This window comes from Lissotriton vulgaris, chromosome 12, assembly GCF_964263255.1.
Source record: "Lissotriton vulgaris chromosome 12, aLisVul1.2, whole genome shotgun sequence".
Classification (NCBI taxonomy): Eukaryota; Metazoa; Chordata; class Amphibia; order Caudata; family Salamandridae; genus Lissotriton; species Lissotriton vulgaris.
The window spans coordinates 722812689-722830504 of record NC_141700.1 but is presented as its reverse complement, the minus strand read 5'-3'; the positions used below and the strand labels follow the sequence as shown (position 1 = coordinate 722830504).

The 17816-nt window shown below is 47.4% G+C and overlaps 1 non-coding gene across 1 annotated transcript; it reads right to left on the bottom strand.

The window, feature by feature from the left end:
• Nucleotides 1–17528: 17528 nt before the first annotated feature.
• On the bottom strand, nt 17529–17602 carry TRNAN-GUU (transfer RNA asparagine (anticodon GUU)). The gene has a single exon. It is a non-coding gene; the product is annotated as a tRNA-Asn (tRNA).
• Between the last annotated feature and the right edge of the window lie 214 nt (nt 17603–17816).

Genomic DNA, 17816 nt, shown 5'->3' with positions numbered 1-17816 from the left:
ACGATAGCCTAACACTATTTGTCACTATCAAAACCCCAGCAGCATCCAATTTCGTAATTTCTGAGTAATTATTAACCAGAAGTAAAACCCGGATGTGCTGCCAAAAAGACACCTGTTTGGGACTAACCGGCCCATTGCCTAAACGATCTCACAGGAAATACTCAGTACCACACATACCCTTGTTACACACTGCACTCTGATCTCAAGCTGCAGGTCTGCCTGGGATTCTTATTTCAGAGCTCCAGACATGAGTGAACCTCCTTCTGAGGTGTGACCACAGAACAAGGCTCTGAAATATGGCCAGACCAGTTTCCACTTTCACCCACTTGCCCGCTTAGCCATGGCCTGTGTCGCTTCATACTGGACAGCCTGTCCAGCGACCCCTTCAGGCTCCCGTGCGTCACTTCCGGCCGAGGTGGGGGAAGGGGAGAGGTATATATGCCTCCCCTGCCCACCTGGCGGCCTCTTTGTCCTTCACCCTGACGCAAGCAATTGGCCGGTCACTTGGGGGTCTCCCTCGTGCCAGGTAAAACTGTGGGTCTGGTGCAGGTTTCAACTTTTCTTGGGATCGAGCTTGATACCATCGCAGGGAAGTCCAGATTGCCGATAGACAAGGTTTGTGACTTAGCACAACGCATACAGTCTGTGGTTGGGCAGGACAGGGCCACCTTTGAATGCATCCAAAGCCTACTGGGGCAACTGAATTTTGCAGTCAGGGTCATCCCAGCGGGTAGGGTGTTTGCCAGAAGGTTAGCAAGGGCCACTGCCAAGGTCACATAGAAGCACCACATGGTGAAATTAAGCAAAGGCATGAGACAGGACCTGGCCAATTGGGCGTAGTTTCTGGGCAATTTTAACGGCTTAGTAATTTGGAGGGCTCCATGGGCAGGCAGCCCGGACCTAGCCCTATATACAGACGCATCAGGCAGAGAAGGATTCGGGGCCGTTTCAGACAGGGAATGGTATGCAGAGAAATTGCCCAACACCTGGCACAAGAAAAAGACCACGGTCAAGATTACAGTGTTATAGTTGTTCCCGATTGTGGTGGCATTCCCCTTGTGGCCTGCGGTACTGGCGGATGAGAGGGTCCTCTTGTGGTCCGACAATCTGGCGATAGTGCAGGCATTAACTCCCAGTCAACAAGTTGCCCCCTGGTGTTGTGTTGTGCCTTTTGAGGGAGTTGGTGCGGGTGTGTCTGTACAATAATGTTGAATGCAGGGCACAACACATTCAGGGTGTGCAGAACACAGCGGCTGATGCTCTCTCTCGTTTTCAGTGGCACCGGTTCCGGGAGGCGTGGCCGAGAGTGAGAGAGGAGGGGACCCCTTTCCTGGCACACCTTTGGTTCCTGTAGAAGTGCAAAATCGACCGAGGGGGCTGGGTGAGTTATCACTAGCGCTCGGCACAAACAAGAGTTATAGGTCCTGCGTTCAAAAATGTTGTTCAGTGGTGGGAGCCTTGGAAGAAGGCGGGTCTTCCTTGGAAATCAGAGTACAGTCTTTCATATTGTGGGCTAAAGACAACGGGAAGAGTCATTCTTGGATTTCGGGCCATCTTGCAGCAATCAGCCACCACGCTAGACTAAGGGGCCAGTCAGATCCCACCAAATCCTTTTTGATCAGAGCTGCATTAGTGGGCTGGGCCAGGAGCGAACCAAAGGCACCGGACGATAGGTCCCCCATAGACTTTAAGACACTACCGGGGATGCTAGATTGGATGCACAAGGCTACTCACTCAGCTTTTGAAGTGGCATTGTTTGCTGCCACGTTCAGCTTGGCTTTCTTCAGGGCACTTAGAATTAGTAAGCTGGTGGCCAGAGCCAAGAATGACAGGTCTGGGGTGGCACTGAAAATACAAGATGCGGTGCTCTCAGGGGTTTCCCTCAAAATAACGCAAAGAAGGTCTAAGACGGTTCAGTGCGGGGAGGGAAGGGTGTTCTGGCTGCACAGTCTGGGGGATAGCAGGTATTGCCCAGTCAGTCTGTTTGCCGCCTATCTGGCCCTGTGCCCGGCAGCAGACAGTTAGCTTTTTCTGCACGCAGACGGCACGCCCCTTACAAAGTACCAGGTGGAACACATCATGCAAACGTGCCTGGCGCTGTCCGGCAACAAGGACCCTAGCAAGGATTTCTGCAGCCACTCTTTCCATATAGGGGCAGCTACTACAGCGTTTAAGGAAGGCTTGCCAGCAGAGGGTGGGGCATTGGGAAACCCACTGTTTCAAGAGATACATACGGCGATGAGCCCACAAACTTTAATATTAGTTCAGCAGCCGGGTCCTGGTGACTGGTGGAAGTGTGTTGTGAAGTGAATATTCTGTGTACAATTTTGTATGGCCTTGAGCCCCGTAGCTTAATTTGCTTGCAGCAACCGGTTCCCAGTTACTGGCAGCAGTGTGTTGTGTAGTGTATTTTTACTGTTTGCAATTTTGCGTGCTGTGTTGTCAATAAATGTTTTGCAACATCACATTTCTTTATTTGCCAGGAACAAAGGTTTGGGCGATTGGCCACTCTGGCGTCTGCAGATTGGCACAGTGGGCTAAAAGCAGGAAGTGGAGTGTTAAATTTCATGAGTAAACAATCCAGGACGATGAATTAAAGATGTTTGTTCAACAGCACAGCATACAGGTCCACATCAGATGAAAGCCTGATGCAACTCACTCATAGAGGTAGAACAATACCTTAGCACAGTTCTGTTTTATAATAAAGAACTATCCTGAATGATATACAGGTTGCATGTCTTAAAGGAGCACAAATACATAACCTACATGTAATATCAATCAATCAATCCTGGACATTTATATAGCGCACTACTTACCCGGAGGGTCTCAAGGCGCTAGGGGGGGGGGGGGGAGTGCTGCTACTGCTCGAATAGCCAGGTCTTGAGCTTCTTCCTGAAGGAGAGATGGTCTTGGGTCAGGCGCAGGTCGGTCGGTAGGGAGTTCCAGGTCTTGGCGGCCAGGTAGGAGAAGGACCTTCCTCCTGTTGTCGTTCTCCGGATGCGGGGGACGGTGGCGAGGGCGTGGCTGGCTGATCGGAGGTGTCGTTTGAGAACGTGGAAATTGATGCGGTTGTTGAGGTAGCTAGGTCCTTGATCGTGTAGGGCTTTGTGTGCGTGGGTGAGGAGGCGGAAGGTGATTCTTTTGCTGACGGGGAGCCAATGCAGGTCTCTCAGATGTCCGGAGATGTGGCTGTGTCGTGGGATGTCGAGGATGAGTCTGGCTGAGGCGTTCTGGATCCGCTGGAGTCTCTTCTGAAGCTTGGCGGTGGTTCAGGCGTAGAGGGCGTTGCCGTAGTCCAGTCGGCTGGTGACGAGGGCCTGGGTGACCGTCTTCCTTGTCTCTGTGGGGATCCACCGGAAGATCTTCCGTAGCATGCGCAGGATGTTGAAGCATGACGAGGAGACGGCGTTGACTTGTCTGGTCATGGTGAGGGAGGAGTCTAAGATGAAGCCCAGGTTGCGTGCGTGGTCTGTCGGTTTGGGTGCACTGCCCAGGGCGGGGGGCCACCAGGAGTCGTCCCAGGCGGAGGGCGAGGAACCCAGGATGAGGACTTCCGTCTTGTCTGAGTTCAGTTTCAGGCGGCTGGTCATCATCAACTCGGCTACGTCTTTCCTCCCTTCGTGAAGGTTGGCTCTGGCGGCGGCGGGGTCGTTGGTCAGGGAGAGGATCAGCTGGGTGTCGTCAGCGTAGGAGATGATGCTGAGGTTGTGTTGGCGTGCGATGGCTGCGAGGGGGCTCATGTATACGTTGAAGAGGGTGGGGCTCAGCGAGGATCCTTGAGGGACGCAGCAGATGACTTTGGTGGCCTCTGACTTGTACGGTGGTAGGCGGACTCTCTGTGTTCTTCCGTCGAGGAAGGAGATGATCCATTCCAGTGCCTTCTCCTGGATTCCGACGTTTCTGAGACGCTGCACTAGGGTGCGGTGGCAGACAGTGTTGAAAGCCGCGGAGAGGTCTAGGAGGATGAGGGCCGCTGTTTCTCCGTTGTCCATCAGGGCTCGGATGTCATCGGTGGCAGCGATGAGGGCGGTCTCTGTGCTGTGGTTGGCTCTGAAGCCAGACTGTGAGGGGTTGAGGGATCCATTCGTCTCGAGGATGGCGGCCAGCTGCTTGTTGACGGTCTTCTCGATGACCTTGGCTGGGAACGGGAGGAGCGAGGTGGGGCGGTAATTCTTGAGTTCGGTGGGGTCCGCTGTGGGTTTCTTTAGTAGGGCGCTGAGTTCGGCGTGCTTCCAGCTCTCCGGGAAGGTGGCGGTGTTGAAGGAGGTGTTGATGATGTCCCGCAGGTGGGGTGCGATGACCGCGTCGGCCTTGTTGAAGATGTGTTGAGGGCAGGGGTCGGTCGGAGATCCGGAGTGGATGGAGTTCATCATGTGGATGGTGTCTTCGGTGCTGATCGGAGTCCAGGTGCGGAGGGTGGTGGTGGGGGGCGGTGGTTCGGTTGTGGCGTGCGTCGGTTGAGTGCTGAAGCTGTTGTGTATTTCCGCGATCTTGTTGTGGAAGTAGGAGGCGAGGGAGTTGCAGAGGTCTTGCGATGGGGTATTGTTGTTGTTTCCGGCGTTGGGGTTGGAGAGCTCTTTCACGATGTTGAAGAGTTCCTTGCTATTGTGTGCGTTGTTGTGCAGCCGGTCCTTGAATGCAGTTTTCTTGGTGGCTCGGATCAGTTGGTGGTGCTTCCGGGTGGCAAGCTTGAGGGCGGTCATGTTGTCCGGTGTTGGTTCCCTTCTCCAGGTTTTCTCGAGGGCTCGGCAGTTCTTCTTGGAGCTCTTGAGTTCGTCGGTGAACCAAGGGGCCTTCTTGCTGCCGGGTCTGCTAGGCGGGGTCCTCAGTGGGGCGAGTTCGTCCGCGCAGTTGTTGATCCACTTCGTGAGATTGTCGGCGCCCTGGCTGGGGTTCGCTGAGATGGCGGGGGGTGCTGGCTCAGGGAAGCAGCGAGCTGGTCGGCTGTGATCTTGTTCCAGCTTCTTCGAGGAACCTGTTGCTGGTGGTGGTGGATCGTCGTTCTTCTGAAGGTGAAGTGGACGCAGCTGTGATCCGTCCAGTGGAGTCCAGTGGCGTGGCTGAATGCGATGTCTTTGCTGGATGAGAAGACGGCGTCGAGTGTGTGTCCGGCGAGGTGGGTGGGGGTGGATACCAGCTGCTTGAGTCCGAGGTTGGCGAGGTTGGCGAGCAGGGTGATGGTGTTGCGGTCGTTGTTGTTCTCCAGGTGGAAGTTGAGGTCCCCCAGGAGCATGTAGTCGGCGGAGGGGAGGGCATGCGGGCTGACGAAGTCGGCGATGTCCTCGCTGAATTGTGTGCGTGGTCCCGGGGGTCGGTAGATCAGGGTGCCTCTGAGGGTGGTCCTCGGGTCGGTATATATAATTATAGAATGTAACACATCTTCCCCATTAAAACAAAAAGGAAGAATTAAACAAAAAATCATACAAAATCTTGAAGCAAAGACTGCCTTTTTCTAACGCGTACATCATGTTTGACTCTTGACTCCACTGAATCATTCCTGAGTTCATCACTGCGTTTATCATTCTGAACAGTAATATTTTTGAACTGTTTAACATTTTGTACAGGACACTTAGCTACTCTCCTGGAATTCCAAACTTTACCATCCTTGGTAATTACAGTATTCTTAAACACTTTTTTTATTTGTATAGGTCTACTATATTTGCTCATACCTTTACTAACCAGAAACGGTTTCAGATCCTGACCCAATCCCCTACTTTTATATGGTGTTTCCTTGTCCTCCATTTATTATTGTACCATGACCTAACTCTGTCTTGCTTGAGATCAACCTTGGCAGTCTCCTGAATATCAATTTTATCCTCTATCAAATCTTTACATTTTTAAATGGTGACGCCCAAAACAGTACCGCGTCACTTGCTTCACACCGTAAAAGTGGAATGCGGCCGCTGCTCGAATGATGCAGCCGGAGGCGGTAACACCCAACAGCCACAGAGTAACCTCAGGTAACAGTCACACTTCTTCTTGTCAGATTTTCTTCTCAAGCAAACATGAGCTATGATTACTCACGGTTTACCTCAACGATCTCCAAGTGCCAACACAGGACGCTCATCTTGCAGGAAAATCGTTCAAAAATTCACAAAGGAATCCAAAATCACAGAAGCAATCCAAAATCGCCGAAACGGTGGTACAAAGTACAAAAGCACAAAATAGTCTGATATTTCCTTCCCAACAGAGAGCAAATTAACGGTGATAGATTCTAAAATCAAAATAATTAGGTGGATTCGGAAATACTCCGCTCCTGTGCTGAAAATGGCAGGAGTAAAACTGGTCCTCGTCGCCAAATTATGTTAAATTCCACAATTAAACAATCGAGGAGGATGAATTAAAGATGCTTATTCAACAGCACAGCATACAGGTCCACATCAGATGAAAGCCAGATGCAGGACACTCATAGAGGTAGAAGAATACCTTAGCACAGTTCTGTTTTAGAATAAAGAACTATCCTAAAAGATATACATGTTGCATGTCTTAAAGGAGCACAAATACATAACCTATATGTAATACTAAATTCACTATAATTATAGAATGTAACATAGAGGCATGGCTTTTCCAACACAGAGATAACTTGGCTGGGGTACCCGGGCATGCGATGGAATGGGTTGTTGGGCAAACTACAGCAGGAAATGGGGGGAGTCACTCGTCCCCCCAACGTGTTAGTTACACACCTAGGGGGTAATGATCTGATGGCCCTGGGCAAAAGGACATTGCTTCAGAACATGAAGGGCAAAAGTTGCAAATTAAGCAACCACTTAGGGACATGTGAACTGTGGTGGTCCGAGATCATGCCCCAGCTCCTGTGGCAGGGAGCCCGTTCAGGGGAAGCAATGGAGGCTGCGCGCAGGAGAGTCAATAGCGCGATGTGTAAATTCCCGTAACAAATGAGGTTTGGCTTCATAAGACACAGGTTGCTTCATGCCAAATCCACAGGGTGTTTCGAGGACAATGGGGTATATCTGTCCAAAATAGGCATGGACTTGTTCCTCCTTTTATCTAGGGGAGGCCCTGGAAGTAGCAGGATGTAAGTAAGAGCACCGGCCTTGGTGGGGGGCTATGGCTGCAACGGTCGCCACACCCAGGGCAGTGGCGGAGTTACAGGGCGATCCAGAGGTGGAAAGGTACTCAGGGGTACCCTCTTCAGGAGCACTAAGGGTGTTGAGGCCTAATATCCCCAGGAAGTCTGTGCGGTGGACCCTGGGGTGCGACGGCGCCCCTTCTGTCCTACGGGCTGTTGGAAACCTGTGCAACCGGGGGTCGCTTGAACGCTCCGCCCCTCGTAGGGGTTGTATGACATTACAACGCATGCTAATACATCGCATGTCATTACATCGCGGTTTTTACAACGCAAGTCGTTACAACGACTTGCGTTGGAGGGCGCTGGACAAAGGAGTAGTATAATTTACTATTCCAACTCCAGTCTACATACAGTAGGGAAGGTGTTGGATAGTAAATTATACTATTCCTTGTCCTAGAGTGCCATCCAGCGCAAGTCGCTGTAACGACTTGCGTTCTAAAAACCGCAATGTAATGGCATCGCGATGTAACAACCGCGTTGCAAACAAAGTTTCCCCTCGTAGGGGGGGCGTGAGTAATAGGATGGACCGATGGTTCACCGAAGTGGGAGGGGCTATCCCCTCACCACAACCGCTAAGCACTGATTGTCTAAGGCCACGATGCAAGTTGGCCCATCAGATGGTAGACCACGAGGGCGGCCTGCCTTTGGAACGCCTGTAAGATAACCCACCATGTTGGCATATTTGGTATGCTAATAAACCTGCAGCAATTTTTTCCACCCAAAAGTTGTCTTGTCTGCTTATTTATGTAACATGTATGTTGCTGCGGGAAGGCTGGTGAGTGTGGCCGACATTGGCACTACGCAGTCCACGCAGGGGACCCTCATAAGATGGTGGCCCCTTTAGTGCCACAGGATGGCACACTGGACAGCCTAGTGTCCAGTGAGCCCTTCAGGGTCCCGTGCATCACTTCTGGCCAAGGTGGGGGAAGGGGAGAGGTATATAGGCCTCCCCCACCCACCTGGCGACCTCTTTGTCCTTCAGCCTCCCTCCCTACCGCTTACCCGGCATAATTAGGGTGGGGAGAAGTTTGTTCTAATCCTCTTTATTTGTGCTACAGGGGGAGTTACAGGGTGATCCAGAGGCAGAAAGTTACTCAGGGGTACCCTCTTCAGGAGTACAAAGGGTGCTGAGGCCTAATGTCCCCAGGAAGTCAGTGAGGTGGACCTTGGGGTGCGACGGCACCCTGTTTGTCCTACCGGCGTTTGGAAACCTGTACAACCGGGGGCCGCTTGAACGCTCCGCCCCTCATAGGGCGGGGCGTGAGTAATAGGGTGGACCGATGGTTCACCGAAAGTGGGAGGAGCCATCCCTCACAACAAACTGCTAAGCACCGATTGGCTAAGGCCACAATGCAAGTTGGCCCATCAGGTGGTAGGCCACAGGGGCAGCTTGCCTTTAGGCTGCCTGTAAGATAACCCACCATGTTGGCATATTTGTATGCTAATAAACCTGCAGCAACTTTTCCCACCAAAAAGTTGTCTTGTCTGCTTATTTATGTTGCTGCGGGAGGGCTGGTGAGTGTGGCCGATATTGGCACTATGCATTGTCAACAATTCATTGACCTTAGGGGGTCCCTTGGAACCAAGGTTTAGAGCAATAACGTTTGCGTATGGTACCAATGGTGTCACTGACCCCATCACTGAGGACAGATGCTTGACCCCCTCAATGAGAGGCAGAAAAGTTATCTTACTCACTGTTCTAGCCTATCCAGCAATGTGGTATGCTCCACTGTGTCATACACTACAGAGAGGGTGAAAAGGATTGGGATTTCCAATTGTTCTTCATCGAGAGAGTCAAAAAGCCATTCCCTAATACCCACAATCACTGTCTCAGTTCCTGCCCTGGCCTAAAACCAGATTTTCTGTTGTGGAGGATGCCTTTTGCTTCAATAGTCTCCTGCAATCAGCATCGTATTGGGAAGGCGGGCATTGGCCGATGGGACTGTGCCTTACCCCTAGGGTCACCCGTGGGACGGTTTTTGTTAGGAGCTCTGTCAACCGGCCCACAGAGCCTTACTGTCTCTTCCCCACCAGGACACTGTCATGTGGGACCAGCATCATAGGGAGGCAAGTTCGGAGGGAGAAGCTTGCATCAAGGTTGCAAGGCGGCCAAATTCTGGCTGCTGCTGACTTTAGCTTGTCCTCTGTGGGGCGGGCAGATGATCAGAAGCAGTGTCCCACTGCCCTGCTGTGTTCTTAACCAGAGGTGTCTGTCTGGAGGCAGGTGATGTGGCTGTTGGCCCACTATCACCTCATCTCCCCTGGAGCCGCAACAGCTCCCTGCTTTTCTTCACCCCTCCCCTGCCAGGCCATCGCCCTGAGGCTTCAGTTTGCTGGGGAGCAGGAAGAGTAAGTGAAGCAGCTTCACTGAGGGGCTGTTGTTGGCACCTCGGCTCCTGTGTCTTTCACGCCATGGTGGGCAGAGGGGCATGTTTGCACAGGCTTCGCTGTGGGGCATCTTTCCCAGTGAGGAACATTGAGAGAAGGTAATACTAGGGTCAGAGCTGGCAAATTTGGAACTATGGAAATAAGTTCAAGTCCCAGCCTCAGCTCAACATCATGTGATTCTGGGCAAACTACTTAATTGCCCAAGGCCTAAAGTAAAGATAAATATGATCTTCTGTAATGTGACTGGTGCTCATATAATCACTACCCTTGGGCTGAGTTCACGCTAAAACGACAAGAAAAAGCATAACCTTCTGTGTGCTCATGCTTGAAGAGTCTGCAAAGGCTGGAATAATAATAAGAGAGGATTCTTTATACAACTATAAATACGTCTGTATTCCTTCTTAACATGGCTTTTTTGCCTTTGGTTAGTTTTTAACTATCTGTCACACGTCATTAAAGCCGCTTTGGACCACATTTTAAACTGTGTTCATCTTATGTTTATTGTTTGAAGCACATATTGATCAGAGGAGAAAATACAAGCTTTAGGTGAATTCATCATTTTCCTACCAGCCAGGACATTAAAATACCGGTAATGCTGGTTAAAAAAATGACCAGGTGGCAAACATAGCCACGTCAGGAGTTGTGACCTTTGGGCCACTTTATTTCACTTCACTTACCCACCCAAAATGTAGTGCTTCTAGTTTTCACCTATGTATCTGGCTCTATGAGCTTTAAAATAGGCAATTTATCCAAATTTTTCTAAAAATTAGACTAGCCAAATGCTGTTTTATAAACAGGTGAGATCCGGGAATGTGGGCCACTTTTTTGGGGGTGCCCGGGCCGTATTGTGATCCGAATCCGACCCTGATTGCAATTGATGTGTGGTTTCTCCTTCATCATTTGAAGGATGGAGAGGAGGTTTGCTACAGATCTAAACTTTTTTGGGCCAGCCAAAGGCTTGTATAGTAATGGATGTTAGTGGCATTCTTTAGGCATTCAGCACTACTCCTTGGAGAAACTCAGCATACACAAATTCCAGAATCTCCAGACCAAGTGAAGAACATATTCCGTGTATTCTTGCAGCTGACAATGGGTGAATAGAGATATTCAAGGCTTTCTGTTTAATAAAATATAGTATCCTCATGAAGTACAGATGATACAATACCATTACCATGCATCCATTAAAGCCACTACAATGAATTTACAACAATGCATTTACCACTATAATGAGGTAAGCTGCATCAAGTTAAGATGGTTGGACTGGTGGTGGTGCTTAAGGTTTTTTTGGATGGATAGAGTACAAGGAAAGTAAGGGGATCTTAGGAGTCATGGACGGGTAGGGTGTAGGAGTAGCAGTTAGTTTTTGAGGGACAGGGATGGGTGGTGGGGTGGTGCATCAGGGTAGTAATGAGGTTTCAGTGATCTGGAACGTGTAGTTTAAGGTGGTAGTACGCAGTTTTCAGGGTTCATGGAAAGGAGGAGTGTGGGAATAGTATAAGGGGAGCAAGGAGGTTTTAGGGTTCAGGAAACGTGGATGACAAGGCTGTGTATAGATGCACAAAAATGGTTTATTTGCCGACTACCATTGGATGCGTTTCGCCTGCCCTACAGGTTTGCTCACCAACGTTGAAGTAAAGTTTTACAATCACTTTTAAACACTTTTTTTGTTGTTGCGTGTCATGAGAGAACTACCGTGTGATTACAACCAAAGACAGACTGGTAGTTTAGCTCCGATTATTCAAGTCCATTTTTAAATCACAGTGATTTTAGCATAAATTCATTTATATATTGACAAATAGTACGTAATGTGTATTAATAATTCAAGACCTTACAAAATAACTCATCATATCAATTATGGGTAAAATTGGTGCATAGAACCAATAGTGCATAGAACGCCGTAATCTATAATTATGTAATTTTCTTTGTAATTTTCAGGCAGAGCCGTGCCGGGCACTAAAACTGTAAATGCGGGGGTTCTTACTGAGCCCCAAGCCCAGGGTACCACCACCTCCCCGGGGCTTCAAACAAGTTGGGATGGGTGGGATGGGTGCCGCGCGACCCCCCTCCCGGAGCCCTCGATGGCCCTGGGGACCACCATCACCCAGGGCAGGCTCCTGCAGGATCCAGGGGTGCCCAGCCCCGGGAAACTGCTGTTTGCTTTGGCAGGGCGGGAGCCGGGCAGCTCCCGCCCTGTCATAGCAAACACTGCTTTGCTCTGTGGCACTTACTGGAGGTACCTAGTGGGCTAGTTGTGCTCCAGGGACCCTGGGATTCAAGGGGACTTAATCCCCCAACTTAAAACACACCACGGGGCATGTTTGCACACTTGTTACATCAGGCCCCACCCCCTCTCTTCACCACTATGCAAACAGGCCCTCTGGCACGTTGTAAGTTGGGGGATTAAGTCCTCTTGAAACCTGAGGGTCCCTTGGGTCCAACTAGCCCACCAGGTACCTCCAGTAAGTGCTACAGAGCTGAGTTGCAGAGAGGTGTAAAAAGGTGCATGGCTTTGGACCACCTCGCTGCAATGCAGCTCAGTGGCACTTACTGGAGGTACCTGGTGGGCTAGTTGGCCCCCAGGGACCCTCAAGATTCAAGGGGAATTAATCCCCCGACTTACAAACTCTCCAGTGGGCATGTTTGCACAGTGGTGAAGGGAGGGTGCGGGCCTGATGTGATATGTGTGTACTTATCCAATCACTCCGCCAAAACGCAAGCACTTATAAATTCCCCATGCATTCTCCTTGCAGCACTCTAATCATCCGGTCACTACCTAATCACCCATGCAATGACCCATGCACTAACTCATGCACTGCTACAATACCCTGAGCACTACCCATGCAGTCCAGCCATCACCCGGTCATGCATTCCTCCAATCACCCAGCCAGCACTATGTACTTATCCAATCAATCTGCCAAAACCCAAGCACTTATAAATTCACCATGCATTCTCCTTGCAGTACTCTAATAATCCAATCAGTACCCATGTATCATGCAATGACACAGGCCCTAACACATGCACTGCTACAATCCCCTGAGCACTATCCATGCAGTCCTATAACCACCTACACACTACTGATTCACTCCTCCAATTACCCAGGTAGTGCCCATGCAGTCCAGCCATCACCTTGTCAGTACCCATGCACTCCTTCAATTACCCAGAAAGCACCATGTACTTATCCAATCACTCCACCAAAACCCAAGCACTTATAAATTCACCATTCACTCTCCTTGCAGTACTCTAATCTTCCAGTCTGTACCCATGTACTCATGGAATCACCCAGGCACTAACACATGCATTGCTACAATCCCTTTAGCACTACCCATGAAATCCAGCCATTTCCCTGTCACTGCCTATGCACTCCTCCAATCACCCTTTCGCCAACATTTACTATCCAATCACTCTGCCAAAACCCAAGCACTTATATATTCCCCGAATCTATGACAAAATATCGAATACACAAATATCGAGATACAAAATTATCGCAACAAAAATATCGCTGGCAAAAATATCGGGATCCTATCTCTAACAAGGTAAGTACAAAAATATCAGAAAAAATATAGAATGTCAAAAATATCGTTTTTTGTAAAATATCGTTTATTTTAATAAAATAAAATAATCAATTAATAAAATAAAAATGTAATATTAACAAAATAATACTTATAAATGTAATACACATATTTAAAAATATATTATAATATTTAAAATTAATAAATATAATAATAATAAAGATATAATACATAGTATATTTTTCATAAATAATAACTCTGAATGAATTATTTTAATAACTTATAAATAAATAAAAATATAATAAATTACAAATAAATGTATATACATAAAATTATAATATAAATAACAATTGATAACATAAAACTAATTTAAAAAAAATACATTTTAGATAGCGTATGAGTAAAATTACTATTCCCACTCCAGAGAGTGCAACAGTAGGGAAAGTGTTGGATAGCGTAGGGGTAACAATTACTATTCCCACTCCAGAGAGTGCAACAGTAGCGAAAGTGTTGGATAGCGTAGGGGTAACAATTACTATTCCCACTCCAGAGAGTGCAACAGTAGGGAAAGTGTTGGATAGCGTAGGGGTAAACATTACTATTCCCACTCCAGAGAGTGCAACAGTAGGGAAAGTGTTGGATAGCGTATGGGTAACAATTACTATTCCCACTCCAGAGAGTGCAACAGTAGGGACAGTGTTGGATGACGTAGGGTAAAAATTACTATTCCAACTCCAGAGAGTGCAACAGTAGGGAAAGTGTTGGATAGCGTAGGGGTAACAATTAATATTCCCACTCCAGAGAGTGCAACAGTAGGAAAAGTGTTGGATGGCGTAGGGGTAAAGATTACTATTCCAACTCCAGAGAGTGCAACAGTAGGGAAAGTGTTGGATAGCGTAGGGGTAACAATTAATATTCCCACTCCAGAGAGTGCAACAGTAGGAAAAGTGTTGGATAGTGTAGGGGTAACAATTACTATTCCAACTCCAGAGAGTGCAACAGTAGGGAAAATGTTGGATAGCGTAGGGGTAACAATTACTATTCCCACTCCAGAGAGTGCAACAGTAGAGAAAGTGTTGGATAGCGTAGATCTTTGTACTGGGGTGAATGTAAGACATTGTTCTGCATTCTGTCCATCAACTGTGTTTTTTGCAATTTTCACCCTGAGTGGGCTGGGTATGCTCAGACGTGAGTCCCAGGCTCTCCGCATCACTGGAGTCAAGCTATCCAGGCTGAAGAAGGCTGATAGCCAGAAACCGGTCCTTGGATGCTTGATTCCGGTCTAGGAAAGACATGGCTTGGTAGTTCGGGCTGGACTGTTCCCATGAGGCACAGGGTCAAGGCTGATTTGCATATGGCCATTGTCTGACCTAGGGTGGTGTGGAGTGCAAAAAAACGATGGATTTAGGCCCAGATCTTTGTACTGGGGTGAATGTAAGACATTGTTCTGCATTCTGTCCATCAACTGTGTTTTTTGCAATTTTCACCCCGAGTGGGCTGGGTATGCTCAGACGTGAGTCCCAGGCTCTCCGCATCACTGGAGTCAAGCTATCCAGGCTGAAGAAGGCTGATAGCCAGAAACCGGTCCTTGGATGCTTGATTCCGGTCTCGGAAAGACATGGCTTGGTAGTTCGGGCTGGACTGTTCCCATGAGGCACAGGGTCAAGGCTGATTTGCATATGGCCATTGTCTGACCTAGGGTGGTGTGGAGTGCAAAAAAACGATGGATTTAGGCCTGATCTTTGTACTGGGGTGAATGTAAGACATTGTTCTGCATTCTGTCCATCAACTGTGTTTTTTGCAATTTTCACCCGAGTGGGCTGGGTATGCTCAGACGTGAGTCCCAGGCTCTCCACATCACTGGAGTCAAGCTATCCAGGCTGAAGAAGGCTGATAGCCAGAAACCGGTCCTTGGATGCTTGATTCCGGTCTAGGAAAGACATGGCTTGGTAGTTCGGGCTGGACTGTTCCCATGAGGCACAGGGTCAAGGCTGATTTGCATATGGCCATTGTCTGACCTAGGGTGGTGTGGAGTGCAAAAAAACGATGGATTTAGGCCCAGATCTTTGTACTGGGGTGAATGTAAGACATTGTTCTGCATTCTGTCCATCAACTGTGTTTTTTGCAATTGGTGTAACATTAGCACTAGTTCAGGCGATTGGCAATCTAGCATAACCCTGTAGACCAGAAAGTTGATAAGTGGCCTGTCCAACAGAGGCAAGCAATCGGTGCTGATAGAGTGATGAATGGGGTTGGAGAGGTGATGTATACCTGAGAAATGTTATAGGCAGTACTTCAAATGGAAACATAGAAAAAGTGCTGCTACTTATTATTTACAGTACCTATTCACTCCTCCGGACCTAAGTGCTGCTACTCTGCCATTAAATGTATTACTAGAAATCAATAAAGGGTTCTGGCCCTCAATCAGCAAGGCTAGGCCAACGCAATAACCACGACAATACAAGAGATGCCAATACTGATACCATTCACAAATTCAATAGACAGAATCACATGTGCACTCGTAGTGATAAAAAATAAATTAATTAGAAAACGTTTTTTCATTTATTTTTAAATTTGTTGAATTTTCTTTTTAATTTTATCTTTAATGATGGATCATTAAAATTAAATTACAGTCCAAATATTTGATCGGACCAAACAATAACAATACAAAATACTCCATAACAAACACAAATTACATTTGAATACACCAAAGCCCCAACAGAATAAAAGAATAGGAGAAAACCAAGGGAAAGTGATAACAAATACCACAGAGTAAGGGGGATGTAGAACTCTCCCAGGGAATGTTGGTCAAACAGTACGGTGTTCTGGTTTTTATTGCCTACAAAGCTTCTTAAAAAGACATTGCTTTAAACCCAGACACCTATCATTTATTGGCAAACTTATTTAGACACACCAGAATAAAGGTCTACACGTTTCAAACCCATGTATTATTTGTGGGTTTTCCTCAGGACCTGGGGAATGAGCTTATTTATTCATTGCGACAGCACCCATGGTGCTTCACAGCTGTTGGTTATTCCAACTACTTTTTCGTTCAGAGATCTGCAAAAAATCACTTGCTAGCCAAATCATTTTTAGTTAGATTACGTGGCAGTTAAAATATGAAATCCAGCACACCACTGAATGGCGGCGGATTAAACGTGCTGTCCAGTACACAACTCTTTCAATGTGGATAGCTCTATTCAATCTTGCACTTCTTTTAACCCGTCTCTGCCACAAACGTCTTCCTCTCGCCGAAAAGATCGATAACTCCGACAAGGTGAGAAGTGCAGATGCTCTTTCTTTTAAATTAAAGTAGTGCAGGTACTCAGTACCAGACACCATCTGCTCAGTTAAAGCAATAGTTTACATGAAGAAGTTTGGATTTAATGATCGCTCTGGTAAAGTTTTGTATCATAGAATGACAATTTTACACAGGAGAGAGCGGTGTCAATTATCTGCGATGCAAGCAGGTGTAAAGTGTAGGATGAGAGGAGATTCTGCAAGTGTATGTGAGCGTTTTTGAAGGAGTGTTTTGAAGGAGTATGTGCATGGGAGAAAGCCAAAGAAGGGTGTAGTATTGCATTTGGCACCTGTTGAAGAGAACTGCCCTTCCATTTCTGGTACTTTGCAGCAGTTTTAAGATAATCTTAAAGTTTCTCATTGCTCAAATTGGTGTAATTTCTGGTATTTATGTTTCCCTCGTCTTCATTGCTTGATTTTGCTCCTGAGAAAGTGTCACTCATAGTCGTTGAATCTCACTCATAATTACATTGAAATTCTGAAAATGTCACACATAAGTAATCTGAAACCTTGGCAGCTATGTAGAAGGGTTCTAATTTTGGTAGTTCCAACACAACACTGAAGGTTACGTTGCAAATAATGAACATTTTTGAATCGATAGTACAGAGTGAAGACCTAACAGCTCTGGGTATTGCTATTAAAGTTACCAAAGTGCTCAAGTTCTTTATTCATAAACTGTGGTCGGCCATGATCCCCGCCTCCCAGCAGGCTGTGCGCAGTATTCGGTGGCTGCTTCTGTTACCTTCCCTTCTTCTGACCAAGGAACCAGGCTCATCTTCCCACTGGATTGTGCAGTAGCACAACAGCGACAGCTAGAGGCGATTTACAGAAAAGGCAGTTGCTGAACACGAGGCGAGAGTAAATTGAGAACAGATGAAAGCGTCGATTTTGCACCGCGGCACGTGCATGGCTAGATTCACATCAGTGTAAAAGCGAACTGCTGTTGACAGAGCTCACCCGAGGCGAGCAATTTGTCAGTGTTTATTGAAGTTCGTCGTGTTATGCGGCGCTAGCAGCAAGCTTTTTATATCGCTAGCCGCACTCTTTATTTGTCTAGAAAATGAGAATTTAAAACAAAGAGCATCTTATTTTTTTTTCTAACGTACTATGATTTTCATAGCAGGCCTAGTTACAGCCTTAAATGAAAAATGAAAGGGTTAATTTAGAGAGATATTTGCTGACAATTAAACTGATCATTTTCAATGTTTCCATAAAGTTTGTATATTTTTTCAAAACGAACACGTCCCTGGGTGGGCTTGAACCACCAACCTTTCGGTTAACAGCCGAACGCGCTAACCGATTGCGCCACAGAGACTTGAAAGAAATGTGCTTCACGTTAGTATAAATACTTTTTAAAACCCACACATGTTTTTGGATGTGAGAGAGGTTTTCCATCATTAGGTCCTACAATTCATAAATATATAACTGTTAAATACTTGAGTGCTGTTTGGTATGATCCACATTTAAAACTGGGGGTCATTGCAGTGTGCCTATTAAGTGGGATCTCAGACTCGATGGTGAATGTTTTG